This window comes from Pagrus pagrus, assembly GCF_965226575.1.
Source record: "Pagrus pagrus genome assembly, chromosome: 19".
Taxonomy (NCBI): domain Eukaryota; kingdom Metazoa; phylum Chordata; class Actinopteri; order Spariformes; family Sparidae; genus Pagrus; species Pagrus pagrus.
The window spans coordinates 9,809,908-9,829,365 of record NC_140203.1 but is presented as its reverse complement, the minus strand read 5'-3'; the positions used below and the strand labels follow the sequence as shown (position 1 = coordinate 9,829,365).

General features: G+C 41.8%; 1 long non-coding RNA gene across 4 annotated transcripts in view; it reads left to right on the top strand.

Moving 5' to 3' along the window:
* Positions 1-19,458, top strand: part of LOC311274804 — a 58,697-nt gene that overhangs the window by 25,931 nt on the left and 13,308 nt on the right. For 3 of the 4 annotated variants that reach the window (XR_014624790.1, XR_014624791.1, XR_014624792.1), the window contains exon 3: positions 15,059-15,199. This is a non-coding gene — a long non-coding RNA (uncharacterized lncRNA). Of the gene's footprint in view, positions 1-15,058; positions 15,200-17,586; positions 17,780-19,458 lie in introns of those variants that run through there. The other variant, XR_014624793.1, reaches the window with a different exon arrangement.

The window sequence follows — 19,458 nt, the reverse complement described above, 5'->3', positions numbered from 1 at the left end:
AGGAAAGGAGAAAGAGAGAGAAAAGTTGGAAAACTATTTTGTGCACCTCTGTTGGTTAGTCTCAAGCTGGGATGTACAGGACTAAAAGAAGAAACGCAGAAGCAGAAACACAACTGCAAATTAAAGCGGTTAGTTTCAGTATTACACCTGTTTAAAATGGAGTCCTTTTACTCTGTCTTATCAATAATGAAACTAATATAGGGTCCCATAAATAGTCACAAGAGACTAATTACTGGAAAATACTGACATCCTTTAAACTGTCTGATTCAGCCAATGGTGTCAATTTTAACGGAAATATTACTTAAAAGCCAAGAACTTCTGAGACACAATTCAACCACAAACGCTGAAAAGCACCACAAGCAACTTTGTGCAGACGTTCCTTTGAGTCGAAACGCGAGGTTTCAGACACCAGGCTGAGGAGAGCAGAAAACCAACGTTAGAATCATGATTTGAGTCAGAGAGCGCCAAAGCAAGATAACTGTTGATGAGCACGCCACCACCTCATTTTGTGGTGGGGAGGAGGAAGTTCATGTAGAAAACTGTAGAAATAAGCAATTTTGTATTGACTTCCAATACTGCTTCCTCAGATTGTTTCTTTATGACAGTGAGAAACAGAAAAAGGGAAAGACAAAGGTAGAAAAAAGTGTTTCCTTTCCTTTGCTTTCACAGACAGGCCAAGTGTTATGACATAGCACATTCACAGGATCTGAAACAACCATTGGGCTTTCCTGTATGACATCATTAAACCACGCCCTTTGTAATACTTAATTTTTTCGCTGACAACAGGAAGACTTTCCCGCCTGATTGATATATTGTGCACTCAAAGAGGACTGCTTTTTTCCCCAAACAGTTGGTCTAGTAATCACACAAACACTTAAGAAAGAATCCTAACACTTTCATGAAGGTAGAAAATGCAGTGAGACATTGTTATCTTAGTGGTTACTGGACCTTCAAATCTACTAAAAGATCTCCAAACATGCATAAATCATAACCGACAATCAGACTGTGAAAGCAGTCAAATTGTGTCGAGTGCCTCCACAAACAAGTAGACATCAGAGTGTACATCAGACTGCTTTGCCCACTTCCCCCTGGGGAAAACACGGACCAAAGCAAACCGCAGCCCATGCCCCGGTGGTTTACACTGTTTTGTGCGGGGTGAGTGCTGAGGCCAGCTCACATTGGCATCTAGTATATATAAACAGGGTTAGCCACTAACTGCAAGCAGGCCAGCCAGACGGCCAGAAAAACAACATTTGCCAGCATATAAGATCGGCTATCTATTCTAAACACGCCACTGCCGTCATAGCAACACACTGTAAGTGGTACCTGTGTGGACTGCTTTGTTCTGAAACTGCAGGCAGTTGTACTGCAATTGTCACAGGTCGTGATTGACACGAACCAGTGGTCTAATGGTGCAAAATAAGGGTTGGAACTGCACTCATTTGCTCTGCAGCTCATTTTTACGAGCCTGGTTGCAGTATAACATGGCTAAAAGGCAGATTTACAGTGTGATTATGCTTGGAAAAGTTTTCTATATTGTAATACAAGCATGAAATCAATGATAGGATTGCCTAAAGAGCATGAAAAATTATGTCCAGTGTTTTATATTTCTGTAGTGTAATGATCAGGCAAAATATTGATCCCCTCCGTCCTTCGGGAGGCTACACCATGAAGTGGTTAGTCTCTGAGTGCTAGGATGGATTCGAGGGGCTGAGTAAGAGTCATCTGTTCTGCCTGTTTTGTCTGTCTGGCGTCTCAACGTACCTGTTTACTGCCACCTGCTGCGCCCTGCAAGATGCACGTAGCAGGGCACCAGATTGGCACTTTGGAGGGGGGATGGGGTGTGAAGATCATTACATAAAGTTGATCTCATGAAGGCTTTGATGCTGTACTCAACTCGGCTTACTGTACAGTATCACAAACACAGCAAACAGACTTCTGAGAGAAAAAATATCTTAAATCTAAAACAGATACAACAAAAGGACACACTCACTTAAAGGCTTGTCACTATGATGAATTAAGGAGCTCGAAGGTTAAGAGCTACTAGCCCCTGGATTCTGATCACTTAATGATGTTAATATAATCAGTCATAAAAGAAAATCTTCGATTAAAAAAAGAGGTTCCCCTTTACTACTCACTCTAGAAAGCTTTATTACATGATGGCCATGAAACTCTACAACCTTATCGCACACACAAAACCAGAACCCCCAATTCAAAATCATTCATTTTCTTGTGATCTGCCACCGTTTATTCTGACAAAAAACAGACCTTTACTCTGTACTGTACTACAAAAACAAAGCAAACAATAGTTGTATGATGTGTCTTCTGACCACATTGGACTGATTAATGTTGTCGCAAACAGCAACACTCGAATGAGCAATGAAAAGCAGGCCAAGAGCGGAGATTGTTGTAAATATGGGGATGATCAAGACTGTCTTCCGAAAAATATCAACAGGATCAGATTTTTCAGGAAGTGTCCTAAAACTACGTACAGTATGTTTACGTTCCAGTGACTAAGCCCTCTAGCGGCCATAGTAGTTAGTAATTAGACTCTCGTCCATCAGGAGCAAAGGAGGAAGTCAGGTCAGTTGTCCATGTAAGCAAAGTCAGCATTTGTAGGATGTCGAGGTGGATGGATGCCTCAATAAAACAATTGACTCAAACACAAGCAACAGCTCAAACTAACAGTGAATGTGTGATTATAACGTCAACCCAAATACTGATGCTTTGGGTCGGTCGAGGGCCTAACCTACCGTCTCAAAGCATCTTTGACGAGTTGGGATTGTGGGAGGCAATGGAGTTTCATTGTCCATCTCTATATACAGTCAATGGCCTAAACCAAACCTTCAAAAGGACAAATATTGTATTTTGAGGTTTAATCCAGAGGACTTGTTGGGATAAGGGCCCACACAGTCTCTCCTGGAAGGCATCCATATTGTTCCACTCATTTGGACACATTTAAAGTGGCAGAAGTAGTAGTGTCAACACTGAAAAAAGGAGACCTACAGTTCAAACTTGACCACAGCCCTCTTAATTCTGATGTTGGAAAGAAGTTCGACCATCCCACAAACACTTACGATAAAGCATACTGGCAGCTTTAATCCCAAATTGCTGTGAACTAGCGCTGACTAACTGTACACACAAGGTTTAGAAGTATGTGGCAATAGAAACCAGGCAAAATAACATGGAAAAGGAGTTCAGGGAAGTGTTTAACAGACCTTCCCTGGATTAATACAGTGACAGACAAAGACAACCAGGCTGACTTATGCCCTTTACCCCGGTGCCTTGGACACCAGGTGTGGCCTAGTGTGGGAGAGAAGCAGGAAAGGGAGGCAATCATCCCCCCACAGCCTAGAGATATAGCATCGCAGCAGCCTCCCAGGTCTACACCCCCTGTCTCCAAGGACAGACTCTCACACACACACATACACACACAAAGATGCAATATGCAGGCATGTGTGCAAACCTACTGTGCGGTCGCTGCCTCGCTCAATCACAGACAAATGCTCACAGAGACACACACCTATCTGTCATTGCACTAAGGTCATTAGGACTCACCTTGGAGCATGCCATTCGGGTGAGTGAGGTGAGGGCGTTTACTTTCTGCTGATCCGTCTGTTTGTGCTTTCTACTTTCTCCTGTTTTGTCTTATTTTCAAACATCCTAATCAGTATTGGACGCTTTGCCAGAAGGGAGGCAAAGTACACAAGCTGCATATTTAGAACTGCGAACACTGACGGAGACAGAGTTACAGTGTTTCACAGGTGGCCGCAATGAACTCACTGCTGTGTGTGTGAGGATAACTTGAATGTCTGTACTGGTGTTTGTTGAAGACAAATATGATTATTCTTTATGTTGAAGGCCACTTTTATTTTAAAATATGGAAATGTATTCTGGACCCGTAAACGCAAACAAAATGTACAAGGAGTCAAACCTCCAACTTCCACCTCTACGCTGCTGCATCTGAATGCTTTTCAGTGCTCATTTGATTTGCTTGGTGTGAATATTTTTGTGTGTGCGTGTTGGGAGGGTCGTGGGGTGAATGAGGACAACTCCTTATGGTGATAACGAGAAGGAGGCCAGCCTTGGCGGGACAGCCTCTGTCTGCCCTCGGGTAGTGTGTGTGCGAGTGTGTGTGTATGTGTGTTTGCGTGTGTGCTCGCATGTGTGTGTGCGTGTGTGTGTGTGTGTCAGCAGGAGAGCCCTCGGGCACTATGGCACCTCCTAATTAAAACCAGTCAGGCTGCAGGGCAGGGGAGACAGATGCCTGTCATGACACACACATACATACGCACACACACACACATGCACGAGGCGTCGGACCGCATTCAACCGCATGCACACTCGCAAATACACGAATGTGATGCATAGGTCAGCTATTTTTGGACCAATCTCATCCCACCCACTCAGGTATCACACAGGTAACTAATCTGTATGTGACCCGAAAGAGAAGAACACAGCGGCAACACAAATCATGCTAACAAGGCTGCTCATAATTAAAGACAAAGAACATTTTAACATACGTGAATGTTTTTGTGTATATGCTGGTTTCATGAGTGATTCCATTACTTGTTTTCAGTGGCTAGCCTTAGGTTAAAACAAATTTGTCTAATTTGCTTTTGAAAATCAGTATATTAACTCTCATTAGTTTTATTTCTACCTGAAACCTGCTGGATTGTGTTCACCAAACGTGCCTCGCACTCACACACACTCTCTCGCATGCAGTCGTGACCCGTAGTAGCTTCCAGATTGACACATCTCTCTTTCTCCCCGGCACAGAATGAGACATAATTGTGCAGAATATCTGTTACCTGTAGACTCTGTCACATTTTATCTCTGTTCCCCCATGTTCGGGCCCAGAGCCACAGGCGACCACATATAGTACTTAGCAGGCTAACTGCTGTTTGTCTGGGGTGGGTGGGTGGATCAAGGCATGCTGCTCTCCTTTCTCTCCCAGTGATTAGATAGCATAAGCAGGCCAGCTAGCCTAACCCACACACTCATGTCTCTAAAACTGCCATCCAGCCCTGCTTTCTCTCTCTCGCTGCCTCTCACACACAGGTGGGTGGACCCACTTATTCAACCCAGATCTTTCTTTTAGACATTATGAAATCGTGCTCGTTTTTTTTTTTTCCCTCCCTTTCTTCTTTTTTTTCACCTAACTCCCTGATGCTGAATGACATTCGACTCGATGTTTCCTGCAACGTCTTTGCAGCTCTGTTTTTTATCTCTACTTTTTTATATATAAAGTAGAGCTTTAATTTTTCTCATTAGCTAGGTGATAATTTTGCCTGATTGCCAAGCTGAGAATAACGTCTTTGCCCTTGTCACGTGGGAAGCCAGTGGTTACAGGGGCCCATTTTCTATTATCTAGGTAACATTCTGGAAACACCTACAATTTGTATGAAAAATGCTTCATTGCACAACCACATTACAAATTGCGGCAGCCACTTCAGACAAAAATAAAAAAAAGGAATGACAAGAAAACACATTTCAAGAGACACATTTCCACTGTGATTTATGCCTATAACACTATAGCACTTTAAGGAAATAAAAAAATAAAGATTTAATTAAAGCTAAAAATATTTGATAAACGGAGAAGTTATTCTCAGCAGCTGAAAGAAAGAAATCTGGTTTTGGAAATAAACTCCTCAAATATACCTCAAAACTCCCAAAAAATTCCAACAGTACAAAATACATGCTGTACTTTCTCATAATTCTGTACTTTGTGTCAATATTTGTGTCTTAATCAGCCACATTATTCAGGAAAAAAATGCTGAAAAGTGATAACGAGTAGCAGCAGGGACAGAGGGAAAAGGAAAAAAAAAGAGGAGCACGGTGGAAATGTAGAAATTGTAAACGGAAAGAAAGAATATAGCTTGAAAAGCAGCGAGGGTGCGATCGAGCCGACCTCTGGGAGTGCGAGTGCCTGCCTCCCTGGCTGCTTTGTCGTTCGAGCCAGGCGCTGCGTTTCGTGAGGAACGCAAAAGTACACAAATCCCACAGAAGGAGCTTTTTTGGCAGGGCTCGGGCCTCCCACCCACGGCAGCCTCTTCAAGCCTCCTCCCATCCTCTATTCATCTGTGAGGGGCGGCTTACTCACCCAGCCCAACTCCACACACACACACACACACACACACACACAAACAAAACCTGGAGCTCGATCCTACGGAGGAGGGCGGACACGCACGCATGAACACACAAAAGGCTACTCGGGCCATTGTGGACATACATGAGACATTTAATAACCTGAATAGTTGTAATACGTTTTTGAGGATGGCTAATTTGGCACTGATAACAATCAGTTTTAGGATTTGAAAACACCTCAACAGAGTTTAGACAACTGCGACAAGATGACATCTGTGTCACAGGAGGTTAAAATCTGATTGTGCATCCCTGTGCAAACGCTGTTTCATGGGCATGCCCACACGCTGTCAGGTGGGAAGAAGGCGTGCGGACTCATTCACTCTGTCAGGCTCATAATGAACACATTGCATCGTTTTGCAATTATGAAACTCCGACCTCATTCACTTGACACATTCATCCGCGACACTCAAGTCTCTCTTTCTCTCAATCAAGTAGCACTTTGGCGCTCTCACACACTTTTACACACACATTTTTTTGTACAAACACAAGCTCAGTTCCTTTACAGAGTTACTTGGCTTATCATATACAGTACGCTATAGGTGAGAGGGTGCAAACATGAATGAAATCTGCCTCAGGTAATATTTGTTAAACTCACTGAGGGCTTGTAACAAAAGACCAAAAGAATCAGATTCAATTCACATAATCCAGGAGAGAGATATACAGGCAGATGGAGGGCTGTAGTCAGGGTGTGTGACGACAGTAGGTGTGGCAGTACTAGACTTTATCCCCGTCTAACCCCCCACTGTGGCAGGAAGAGCGCTCTATATGTTCTGCTGGTAATTTCCTTGTTAATGATGAGGGTTGACAAATGTTTCACGCTGAAACTTGTTTTTGTCACCCAGCTTAAGTGCAGGATTTCAATCAGTTTCCTTCTGCTTTATTACACTTTGAGGAAACAAAAGAAGCAAACAGTGCACCTGTATGAACAAGTTGTTAGTAATACGGTTCACCTGCTGAGAAGCTGCATTAATTACATTTTCACCTGTTTTTAAACCACGACTGGGAGCTGAACTGATATTAAGAGATTTTGGGTTTTGGACTGTTGGAAGGACAAAAGAGTCAATTTATAGATGTCACTCTGGGCTGCAAGAAATTGTGAAGAATTTTTTCCCAATTTCTGACACTTTATAGACTAAATGTTTAATTGTGAAGGCCCAGTAGTCCCCTTTGATTCGATCAAGCCTAATCCAAAATCAAAATTGTGAGCCGTGTTTCATTGTTAATTCTGAGCCACCCATAACTGATCTCACCAAATCTTGGATCGGCATCAAATTTTAACACTTATAGTTACCAGCCAACTAAATACGACAGATTTTTTAAAATCAAGATCCATGCATTATTCCCTAAGAATTTAACGAAAATCTAAAAAAACGGCATATCCAGCATGTCAAAGAAAGTGAGAAAAAAGTCCTGGGTCCATCCCTTTTTCCGGATCTGCACCAATCGGAAATCCGATTGGTAGTTTTTGTGTAACCCTGGTAACAAACCAACCAACCAACAAACTGACAAGTTGAAACATAACCCCCTTGGCGGAGGTAATAGTCATTACTTGCAGACATATTTGTGAATTACTGCAACAAGTTTATGTAAAATGTTAAATATACTTATCACCATTTCTTTGAAATTAACCACTAAAGCCCAGATGGCAATCTCACAAACAGGAAAATGTAGGAAACTTGACGGAGAGCAAATTCTGAGAATACGACAATAACTCTTCTAATCATCTAATTATAGTGCCTCAGATTTGAAAAAACATACTGTGATATCAATATCTGATAGATCAGCCTGTAATGCATATTTATATCTTAAAGGTTAACAGTTACTCATGCGTCTTGATGGGTTAGGGGAAGGTGGGGGTCACAGGAAGAGTGAAATTATTTTGAAAATGTCACACCTCTGCCCCCACATCTGTATTGACATAGATCTCAATCTGATTATAAACGTCTCATCTGTGAGTGAATGTGACGTTCAGAATAGATTCCAGGAGGAGAGATGTCATCCTGTTTGTCAGATTACTAGTTTATTACCGCCGTCTCAATTAAGAGAAGTCTCAGACTGTCTTATGTTTGATGTCACGACTTCTTGGCAGATTCTTGAGTATGACAAACAACAGAGATCTAAATCATGCACAATTAATCATCATGAAGTTACACAAGCTGCTGCTAAAATAACAAAAGTAAAAAGGATATCAGTCTGTCAGTTTGTTCTAGCTTTGTCATGGTTTCACTTGCTTCCTCCTCACTATGTAGTTGTTAAGGGGGAGGCTTTCATTGTGTGCACATCTGTTGCAAGTCACAGAGAGTTTCTGGAAGCACTGAGAATAACTGGACATCCCTTTTTTTACAGTACAATTTGTTACAAAAAGTTAGAGACATGGAGCAAATTTGCAACTTAAAATGGGAACACTGAGGAACCTTATTCTACGAAAGGTCAGCCATCCTTTACTCTGATTCTGGTGCTCAGTGGGTAGCCGACAGCTCTTGAAATTTTGCCACAACACACAGAAAATATGAATCTCTCATTATGACTTTTTTAGGATATGCAAAGTGGTAGTACACTTAACTGAAAAGACAAGAGAGTGAAAGAGACAGTTGGATGATACTGACCTTTAAAGAAGAGAAGTTTTGATTTCAGTTCCCCTCTCTTGCACTCTCGTCCCCGTCAGGAAACTCACAGCGTCTCAGCTCTGGCAGACTTGTGAAAGTGAGAGCGGCCGAGATAGAGACTTGAATTTGCTCTTGAAGGTGTGTCAGTGATTTGGAGGAGTGAAAAGGTACCATTCCACGAAACGGTTATCTAAGAAACACAACAAAACAAAAACTGCTACACCCACCAGCCTCAGCCAACACCCCTCCCTCCCCTTAAACCAAAAGTATTTGGCAGCGTTCCCCTACAAGTCCACCTGTGCTTAGGGGAGGGGAGTGACACACACACTCACACTCACTGGGCCAAGCCTAAAAACCTGCTTGCGAGCTTGGACTGGGTGGTATGGTTATGACTGGAGAATAGACAGAGCTAAACCTTGGTGCTGGAGGACAGAGGTGGTGGACTGCAGACCAAAGCCTGCAGGTCTGGAGCCAGAGATGAGGCTGGAGATCTGGGGCAAAGGCCAAGCCAGGAGCGAGAGCTGGAAAACCGAAGCACTGAGACTGAAGCTGGTAATAAAACAGCCAAACTGAGGCCTGATGTGCAGCTGGACGACTACGCTGAGATTTCAAACAGGGTAGAGGGAAGAGGTTGTTGCAGAATAATGCAGGGTTGAACCAGTGGGTGGGTCTTTGCCTTTGCCAAACAGGAGCTAGAGGGGTTCATATCAGGTATTGAACAAAAGACATATCAGGGGAGAAATGAAAAGAGTCGTGTGATAGAGAGTCGGTGACAGTATCTGAGTGTATTTGGGTGTGTGCTTCAGTGTACCAGCTCGTACCTGGCAAGACCTAAGAACCATTGTGCTGCTCTGAAGCCCATAATGCAGCATAATGGGAATATAATAAGAGGGTGTAATCACTGATGTAAACCTGCTGAAAGCCTTATTAGGTGATACAAGAGCAGCAGACATCACGGGGTCTAATGACTCTCAAACACGCTCCAGAGAAAAGATTTTGAGAGATTTGGCTTGTGTAACAATACATAATAGTAAATATATCGACTGTATTACTTGTACTGCTTGTGAAAAACAATTGAACGACTGATTGAAAGTGGCTATGATAATTTTTTTTTATAATAACAATGTATCAAATGTGACAATGTAAAAGGGGTTTGTGGTGATAATCACCTGTATCTGCAGCTCCCCTCGACTTTACTACGCTTTAGGGTGAGTTTTAGCTTATTTTTCATCCATACAGCTGCATTTCAGGCCACAGCAGTGTCGTGCGTTAGCATGCTAACATTTGCTAATTAGCAGCACTAAACCAAAGTCCTCTTAGGCAAGTCTTGCCACTCAGCAGCCATTTTAGCAATCCCAAGTTATATGTTTTTCTCGGGCTAACAAGACAGGGACCCCATCTAAATGAATGGACAGAAGGCCATAACTTCACTTTCAGTGGTCACAAAGAGGAGGACAAAGAAACCACATGTATAGATTCACCAGCCAAATCTGATATAAGCCACTTTGCCTCAAAATAACATCATTACAGACTTTTCTATTCAAAATTAATTAAGAGGTTTGTCTGCTCTCTCAGAAGGTCTCTGACTAAACACCACGTACCGCTGAGGCCTAAGGGAATGCCGTTAGTTTTGCAAGTATTTTGTTACATTTAGCTTGATTAAAAATCACCAAAGTAATAAGCCAATAATCCACTTCATCCTGAAAAGAACTTCAATATGTGCACCAGATTCAATGACAAATCATTCAATAGTTCAGTGGCGTCAATCAATCAATCCAATTGTTGAAATTTCAGTGAAAATGGTGTCTCAACCACTAGCTATAGCCTATAATACTGGATAGTGTTACCATTTCAGGTATCTATAAACCCTTCTCATGGCAGATATTTGATTTGTCAAAGCAGAACAAGCACAGATGGAATTTATAACATTAATGATGGCTGCATTCCATTTAGATGAGCTTGTCCCAGGGCTCTGGTGCTCACTCACTTACTTACTCACTTACTGGCATACTAAATAGAATGGAGGCATCGTTAGCGTTACTGGTCACACCTGTGCTTCTCCTGCCTTGACAAGTCACAATGTCTGCAGTGAACTTTGTGAGTGGCTTGTTGGAGGAAATCAACACAAACACGGGGAGATGAAGAAGACTCAACGGGTAGAACAAGGAGCCGGATCACACGTTTGTTACTGAGAGGTAAAAATTGCATATCAATAGGCTGTTGCGATGTGGCATTCCTTCCTATGCAAACCATGCCATCAAGACATCCCATGGGGGTTTCCAAAATTTCATAAAAATTACTGGATACAATGCAGGATATGAATACAAGAATTCATTTGGCAGGTTTGTACTAGTACCTTGAGCTTTGAGTCTGCGGATAATCCAAGTTTTCCAAGCAATGAGCAGATAGATTAGGGTTTGAATGAGCTTAATTTAGGCCTTAGAACATACCAATGTGAGTGTAGAATAATCTTTTCTAGATTTGTCTTTCAGGGATCTCAGCTCCCAGCCTGAACTACACCGCATTTGTTTACAGATATACACACCCAGCAGAGGTCTGATTATTTTGTGCCCGGTCTCATGCGGTGTCTTCTCATGTCGCTGCTTTATTTACTTGGGCATATTTGCTCAGTCAAAATATTGTTTGAACCGAGTAACACAGCTGTACAGTTACTATGCTATTCTACAAGTCTATTTTGTTATCCAAAATTACTTCTTTTTTTTTGGCAAACTGCAGAAACCCAGAGAGAATAATCTATAAGATCTCTTAGGGAAACACACAAATTCAAGGCCTGAACACTCAAGGTTTAAATCAATATGAAGTTCAAACAAAGTCCAATCCTGAATCTTTGAGATTGTCCAAAACTTCTTCTCAGACCTCCTTAGAAGCACATGATGGGGGTGATTCACAATCATTAGCATTAATCCGTTGGCAAGGTTTACCACCCTGTTAATTACTGGGGCTTCTTAAAAAAAACTAAGCAAGAGGAGACACATCAAGGGCAGAACAGCAGAGCAAAGGCAGAGTTTTGAGAATTCTGAATTTCTCACTAAATTAAAAGTGTATAATTTTGTGCAAATTCTGTTTTTGTATAAACAAGCTCTCTCTCCGGCATGCATACATATAACCTCCAACACTGATTAGAATCAGGATTTTTTTTTTATTACGTCTCATGTTTACCAACCTGCTGTTTCTTTTGTTGTTGTACTGTACATGAAGCCGGGGTCTGGGGTATAGAACTACCCCTCTTTGAATGCTGTAGAGAAAACAGCTTGCAGTACACAAAGCAACAACTCTAAGTTACACCCACATGCTGCTGTTGCTTTCATCCTGCCACCTGTGGAGTGGGTGTGACCATCCCATCCACCAAATCTGTCAGATAGACCTGTTTCTGCTCACAGGCCATGTTTTGGGTGATGGAATCTATTTTATGAATAGCTTTTGTTGTGCTGTGAGATTTTATACTGTGGGCTCCTCTCCTCTTCCCACACAGTGATAAGAACAGTAAATGTAGTTATACAGACAATCATTAACTGGTGGTCATTTAGTACTGACTGTACTTTGCAAGAGACAAGTCAAATGGTATAATTATTCTTTTTTTATTGTGCAAGAAGGAGCTAGGTGAAGTTCTGTCCTGGTTTCTGGTGAGAAATTTCTTTCCTTTTCCTTTCTTGTAATAAAATAGTCAGTTTTTCTGGCATCCAACGGAAGGCTTATCATATTTAATAGCATAAGTCACAGCTCTTTCAAGATGATTTGCAGAGTTGTGCAGAGATCAGCTGGATGCGATGAAGGAAAGTATAAATATGGTGATGAAAAAGTCAACAAAAGGGAGAGAAATAGATAAAGAACACAGAGAAACAAAGAAACTGACACAAATTGTATAATGTTATCCATAATGAGGGTGAATCTTCCCACCTTTTTAACTGTTCAGCTGTGTTTCGTTAGTTTATTAGTCACTGTACAAGATATGTATTTGAGTTTACGTCATATGGCGCTGAAACACAGCGGATGAAAGTAAATACTAAAATGCATATTTGTGAAATATATTTCACATGATCCATTTCCTTGGCTCGTTCTTGTCACTCAAATACTGGAAATAACTGTCAATGTGTTGTTTGAACGCTCTAAGCGATAAAATGCAAAACGTCACCCATGTTCCTCTCACATTGCGACATGACACACATGAAGACACCGACGTCAGAGGAACGACTTCCCAACTTGGGTAACGGGACCATTCGACACTTGAATGCAGCATAAGACCTTCACTTGCTTGTTTGTTCGTCTGTTTTGGTCCTCGTATCACTCCTATCGCTGTGTTTGCGCCTTGTATTTTCTGCGTTCCTGCCTGTGTTTACCCACTTCATCCTGGTTTTTCATATAAATCACAGATTAATTGAGGGCATATATTCAATGGTTATTTGAACAATACAAAAATATACAAAACAACAAATCAAGCTGATCATAGCTACCAAAAAACTGACTAATTCTACTAATTATTTTAAGTCCCGTGGAATGAAAAAGTTATTTTCTGTGATAAATTCTCTGTCTGTTGTTAGGTTTGTCCGTATCTGTTGAATGCCAAATATACGTCCTCCCTTCTCTCTTTTACTGTAAACAGTAAAATTTTGGTCCATCAATCTAACTAGAACTAGAGGCAGCAGCATGGGTCAGAGGTGTGTAGGTGTGTGTGGGTGGTGTCAGTTTGCAACAACATCTCCAACATATCAGCAGCTCTCTTCACTTCCAGAGGTTCAAACCAGGCCACCTCTGCCTGACACCCAAACTGAGATACAAATATTTATAACCTCTTTGTCCTCTTTCACGTCCTCTTGGAGGTGTGGAAAACAAACAATCGTCAATAGTTTCTTTCTCAGAACTTCCTTCACATGTGTAATTTTAGTGTGATTAATATTTGGGCTTGACACTGTGCTAAATATTAAAACTAGGCCAGGACCTGCCATTCAAGTCTTAACCTATTTTTGGTATAACCAGATGGTAGACACACAGTGAAACCTGAGAGCACACCCAGGGGTGTGCGTGACAAGGTGGGATTAGCTCAAGCAGGTATAGGTTGGTAAAGGTTGGTCTAAAACGTGTTTCCAAGAAATCTTCCCATAGGTGCAACCATAAATGAGCCAGTATGATCATCATAAAACCAGTTTAACATGACTTACCAAAACAGAAATGGGGAGGATGCCAACATTGCCTTAAAATAAAAAGGTGACGACCTCAGCTGAGGAACGTCGTCTCAACACAGTCTTTATTGGTCTGATTGACTCAGACCATCAGAACGTTGTAGAAGGTGGGACAGATTCTTTGTCTTACATTTTGCCAATGTGCCAATGTGGCAGAGACTAAGGTCCCCAACTCTGCCAAGAATGGCACAATTCAAAACTTTGAGTTTCAAGTCTGAATTTAGGGTCTCCAGACCTCAAAGCAGAATTAACTACAATTGAGATAAACTCATCATTAACTCCGGGAACTCACGTGTTCAAGGAAAATTCAGTTTTAAAGGAAGTACTGGAACCTTTTCCTGGATACAGGTAGGTCACCATGGAGACTGTGGAGTACTTTACTGCCCGAACATACCTGTTACACTACACCTACTGTATAATCATATCAGTGTGGTGTTCATGGTGACATGAAAAATGAGACCTCCCTCCTCTCTCTTGGTTGTCTACACAAGCCTGTGGATGGCTGGACTGGACTTTTTTTGAAGACCTCAGGTCGGTTTGTCTGCGACCATCCAAAGGATTGTCATCTACTCTTGGGAATTTAGCTCAACATTGAATACAAACAATCTCATTGTATGTCAACTGCTGGAACATTTTACAGTTAGCTTTTAAACCAGTTGGAGGGATCATAACAGTGAGGTAGGCAGAAATCTGGATGGAGTTGTAGGTGGCCAAGACAGGGAGATAATAATCTTTATTAGAAGATGTCCAGGTAGTTTCTTTTGTCCCTGCACTGTACAGCTACAGGGTAGGTGAAACTCAGTTTCAACCCTACAGGCATGCATCAGGTTCTCAAATGTAATCAGTATCAGTATCAGTCAGTATCAGTAAAAAAAGATAAATAAAAAGGGACTTTACCTCCATCAGGTCATATAGATTCCTGTAAACCCTGGTGATGGATACTATTCAGATCACAGGGACTGTATCTGGTCTCTTAACACTTCTATTTGTTCAATTTCCAATCGGGTAACACAAAATCAAACAACCCTCAGAGCAAAGCCAGTGTACATTACATTAGCATGTCCGTAACAAAATTAATGACGGTGAAATATCTTCCTTGTCTTTCAGCTCATGGACTGAGAGTGGTGGGCCTCCTTTATCTTCGCTGTGGATTACCATTTGCTGTACCAAGGCCTTCATATTAAATCTGACACTACACTGGCAACCCTCCACATACTGACTGCATCTATCCTGCCAAGTACACCAAATGTAAGAACTGCAGATATATTTCACAACAAAATGCAGCAGTATTTACTGCAGGCTTACGTTGAAGCTTAGACATTTATTTATATAAGTCACCCTCGTCTCAGGCAAAAATGTTCTCGTTTTAGAAATGTCTTGGCCTTTTAATAAAAATATAGCAGCGTGTAAAAAAGATAGCCCTTTTTCACACATAAAGTCTGTCCTTCCTGCATTTAGTCATTTATGATTGGGAGCAGGGATCGATATGAATCTGTACTGCCAATTTCCCACCTCAAGACCTAATAACACTTTAGGGAAAATGCTGGTAGGCCAATCTGACAAAAGACGCTTTCAAATTGAGCGAGCGAGCCAATCAAAACTCTGCTAATGACGTATTTAAATCCATGACTTGTGCTTGTCCCAAACTTGTATAATATGAAATGCATTGCAAGAGCAACATGAAAAACATGTTCCTGAAAATAACTAGAGATGTCTAACCCATGCACGTACATCCGGCCTTGCCCCATCATTTTCTTTTATTGCGTTTTATTACCACATATATTTCCCCAGCAGGTAGATGCATGTTTGAATAGTGAAATTCACAGTGCCTTAAAGGTTATTCCAGTACTTTACCAGGAACAACACACGCTCATACCTAACGACTGAATAGGTTGATTGCGACTGCCTCCCAAAATGACATATATTGCTGTTACCAAAACAACATAACCTTTGCAGCCTGCGTTCATCATACTTTCGCATTTTGGTTAGGTTTAGGAAAACATTGTGGTTTGGATTGAAATAACTGTTACTTACCTAAATTCGGTTATGACTGTACCAACGTTACGTACGTAACTGTTGGACATGAACAGCGGTCTCTTTAATTAAAGTCCTCCGCTTGTTTATCCCAACCTCCTCCTTATGTGGACTTTTTCGGCCTTTATACAACTTCACCTAACTTCCTCCTTTGCTGTCATAATAAATTGGAGGTTGCTGCCTAACGACAAACGTAATGGATCGTAATAAGCTGCTTCATAGTCGACCTATATGGTCGTTTTTCTGATGATTGCAGCCTGACCCAGAACCTAGTTTGAATGAGGCTGAAGAGTCTACAATCAGCTATGGTTCCATGGGGCTGTACTTAGCTAAATGCTAACAACAGCATGTTGTCATTATGAGCATATTAGCATGCATTTAACAGGTGATATTTACCATGGTCACCATTAGCATGCTAACATTTGACATTTAGCTCCAAGCAAAAAGTATACCTGATGCTAATGTTTAAAGTTTTGCAGTTATTTAGTCCCAAACTGAAGTACTGGACACAAGATTTTGACCTCATGATGATGCTGGATGAAAACTGAAGGGATCACCAGAGTTATTAGGCTGTCCTCATAGGAGAACATGAATGAAATGAAAATGAAATTTCATTGTACTCCATATAATAGTTGCTCTACCATTTCACATTGAACATCCAAAGTCAACTTCAAGGTAGTCAGAGGATCAGAGTCATGAATCAGGATTCATTGTTTGAGAGCCATAAATATCTGTATCAAGTATTTTGGCAATCCATTCATAGTTGTTGAGACCAAACTGGTGGGCCAAATGACCAACATATAGCCACAGTGCTAGCATAGCATGGCTAAAAATACCTTCAAACAAAGTTACCACATGTGTTTAGTCATCTGCAAAAAGCCCCTGCATGTAAGCCTACTGACGTACCTGAGTAATTAGTGAGTGATCTCTGTCAACTTGTAAGTGCCTGTCTGCTTGATAGTTTTCATTTAGTTATTGTCAGATATATTTTTTTTGCCTGTAAATTATCCAACTTATGTTAATCTACAAAAAGCATCTAATTAGTTAACATGTGGGAGAGAGAAAGAGACAGACAATGAGAGAGAGGGGAAAGGTGGAGAAGAGTTCGTGTGAACCAGTCCTGCCACTTCAGGGGCGTAGCGCTGGTGCTGCTTTAGTGAGAACTGTCGGCACTGCCCGTCTCTCAACCCCCTCCACCCGTCTTTCGCCATATCCATTCCTACTTCCCCCACCTCTCTTCCTCTTTCTGCTCTCTTTCTTTCTCCGTCGCTCCATCCCCTCCCTTTCTTCCAGCCAGCCCCACCACAAAGCCCCACCCACAGCATGAGAAGACAGGGAGAGGAATATGATCTAACCACACTCCCAGAGATATTACCTCAGCAGCCACCCCCACCCCCTACACACACATGCACGCACACAAACATACACTCCTACCTTCCCCTCTGTCATACCCATACCCATGCACTCCACTCCCCCTTCCCTTGCTCCCCCTGATCTCCTCCTCGTCCTCCACTCCCTACAACACTGCTGCCAGGCCGTAATGTTTTTCTTAGCCTCTCCTACACAGTTTTCACACAGTTTCCCTCTCCCTCAACATACAGCAACATCCCACACACCCTGGGCCCAGCTGACCCACTGAGAGAGGAGGTGGGAGAGCTTTGGGTGGGCAATAACGCCATAACTGAGGGACAGGCAGTGTGGCTGTTTCACTGAAAACACGACTTTAATCAGTAAGAAATGCGATCCATGCTCATCCTCTTTGTTTTCAATGAATAAAAAAAAAAATTGTGGGCTTTCACGAAGCATCTTTCTGAGGTTTTGATCCTTCTCCTGGCCCACATTTTTTTGCTCTGCTGATTGCGTGCTGTTTTTTTGCAGCAGTCTGATGATGTGGGGCTGACAGGATGTGGTGCAGGATTCATTCCTCTCCACACACAGAGAGAGAGACAGCTTTAAAGGTTAAGGTGTCTGTTATCAGCAGGTCTCGATACCTGCCATCAGTCTGTTGTGGTTTTCTCAGTAGGGGCCTTAAACAGAAACAGTGTTCATCTGTGGGTCTCAGCAGATACACCCCCCTGGTGGAGATGAGATAATAACTCCTGAGAATGAAAGTAAGAGGGGAAAGTTGATTTCCACGATGCTGCTCTCTTCCCATTGGAAGAAGAATACGGTTAGTTAGATTTTGGGGGCCATAAATATAACTAACTGTATGCTGATAGCTGTTTTGCTGTGAAGCTCCAGAAATGTTTTGTGAACTAAGAAACTTCACCCTCTCCATCGACATGGGGGTGAGTAGATAATGACTGTATTTTCATTTTTTGGTGAACTGATCCTTTGCATGCTAATGTTTTGCAGGTTTAAAGTTCATTATGTCGACCATCTCAGTTTAGCATGTTAGCATGCTTGCTAACATTTGCGTATTACCACTAAAAGTGAAGTACGGCGGACTCCTTTTGCAGGTAATTTGTTCATAAATCAAATTATTGGACAAGACTCTAACCTGGTGCCGCTGCAGCGAGGCCAAGGCCTCTGTACACAGAGCGCCTGCTCTCCCAACTGAGCTAATCTGTGCCACAATTGTTGCACTTGTTGTGTTTCTATCTCACGACACAAAAAAATTCAGCCTTTTTTTGGTAAATTCCCAAATCTCACTTCGTCACGTAAAGAATCACTTTGTGTTTTTTTCCAACTCTCTCAACTAAAAGATGTGTTTCAGTATCGAAGCTTAATGAGATTGAAACATCTTGCAGAATATTTTCATATAATGCAGCATACAGTGCTGGTTCATTAGAGGTCAGACTCCAACTCACAGCCGTCTAATTAACTGCTGGCCCACAACTAAAGTCAGCAGTGTCTGTATCAAAAATGTTTTAGTTAGATTACAAAATATGATGGTTTGCTCTCAAACAAAAGTGCGGGGTGTTGACCTCAGATCCACGCAGCTGTCGGTTTGGGTGGCTGATCTTATGAACGTAGATGAATTTGTTAGTGAGAGCAAAACAAATGGAAAGAAGGATGACTTTTCTTTGTTTCTACATAAATTTATCTCTGTTTTCTGACTATAAATTCATTTTTTTTCACTATTATTTGGATAATTTGTGTTTGTTTTGAATGCTTTTATAGAAGAACTAGATATTCTTCATCTAAAACACTCCTGAAGGGTAAGTTCAGGTCCCATGGGAATGTAACGGAGATTAAAAGACAGACACAGCTGTCCTTCATGATTACTTATTTACTGTTTGTCAGATTGAGCCAGTCACATGCGGGACAATATAAAAGTATACTCAGTGAATGATAATAATCCCCCTGGTCTATCAATATCCACATAATCATTATGGCCAGCAGAGAGGATAGGGCGCTGGTCAGTAGAGGATTGTGGGTTTTGCAGTTCAGAGCAGCTAAAATAGCCATGCCACTGGTGGAGCATGTGACTACAGGGACCAGAGCAGCTCGAGAGCGTCCTGGCAGGGTCG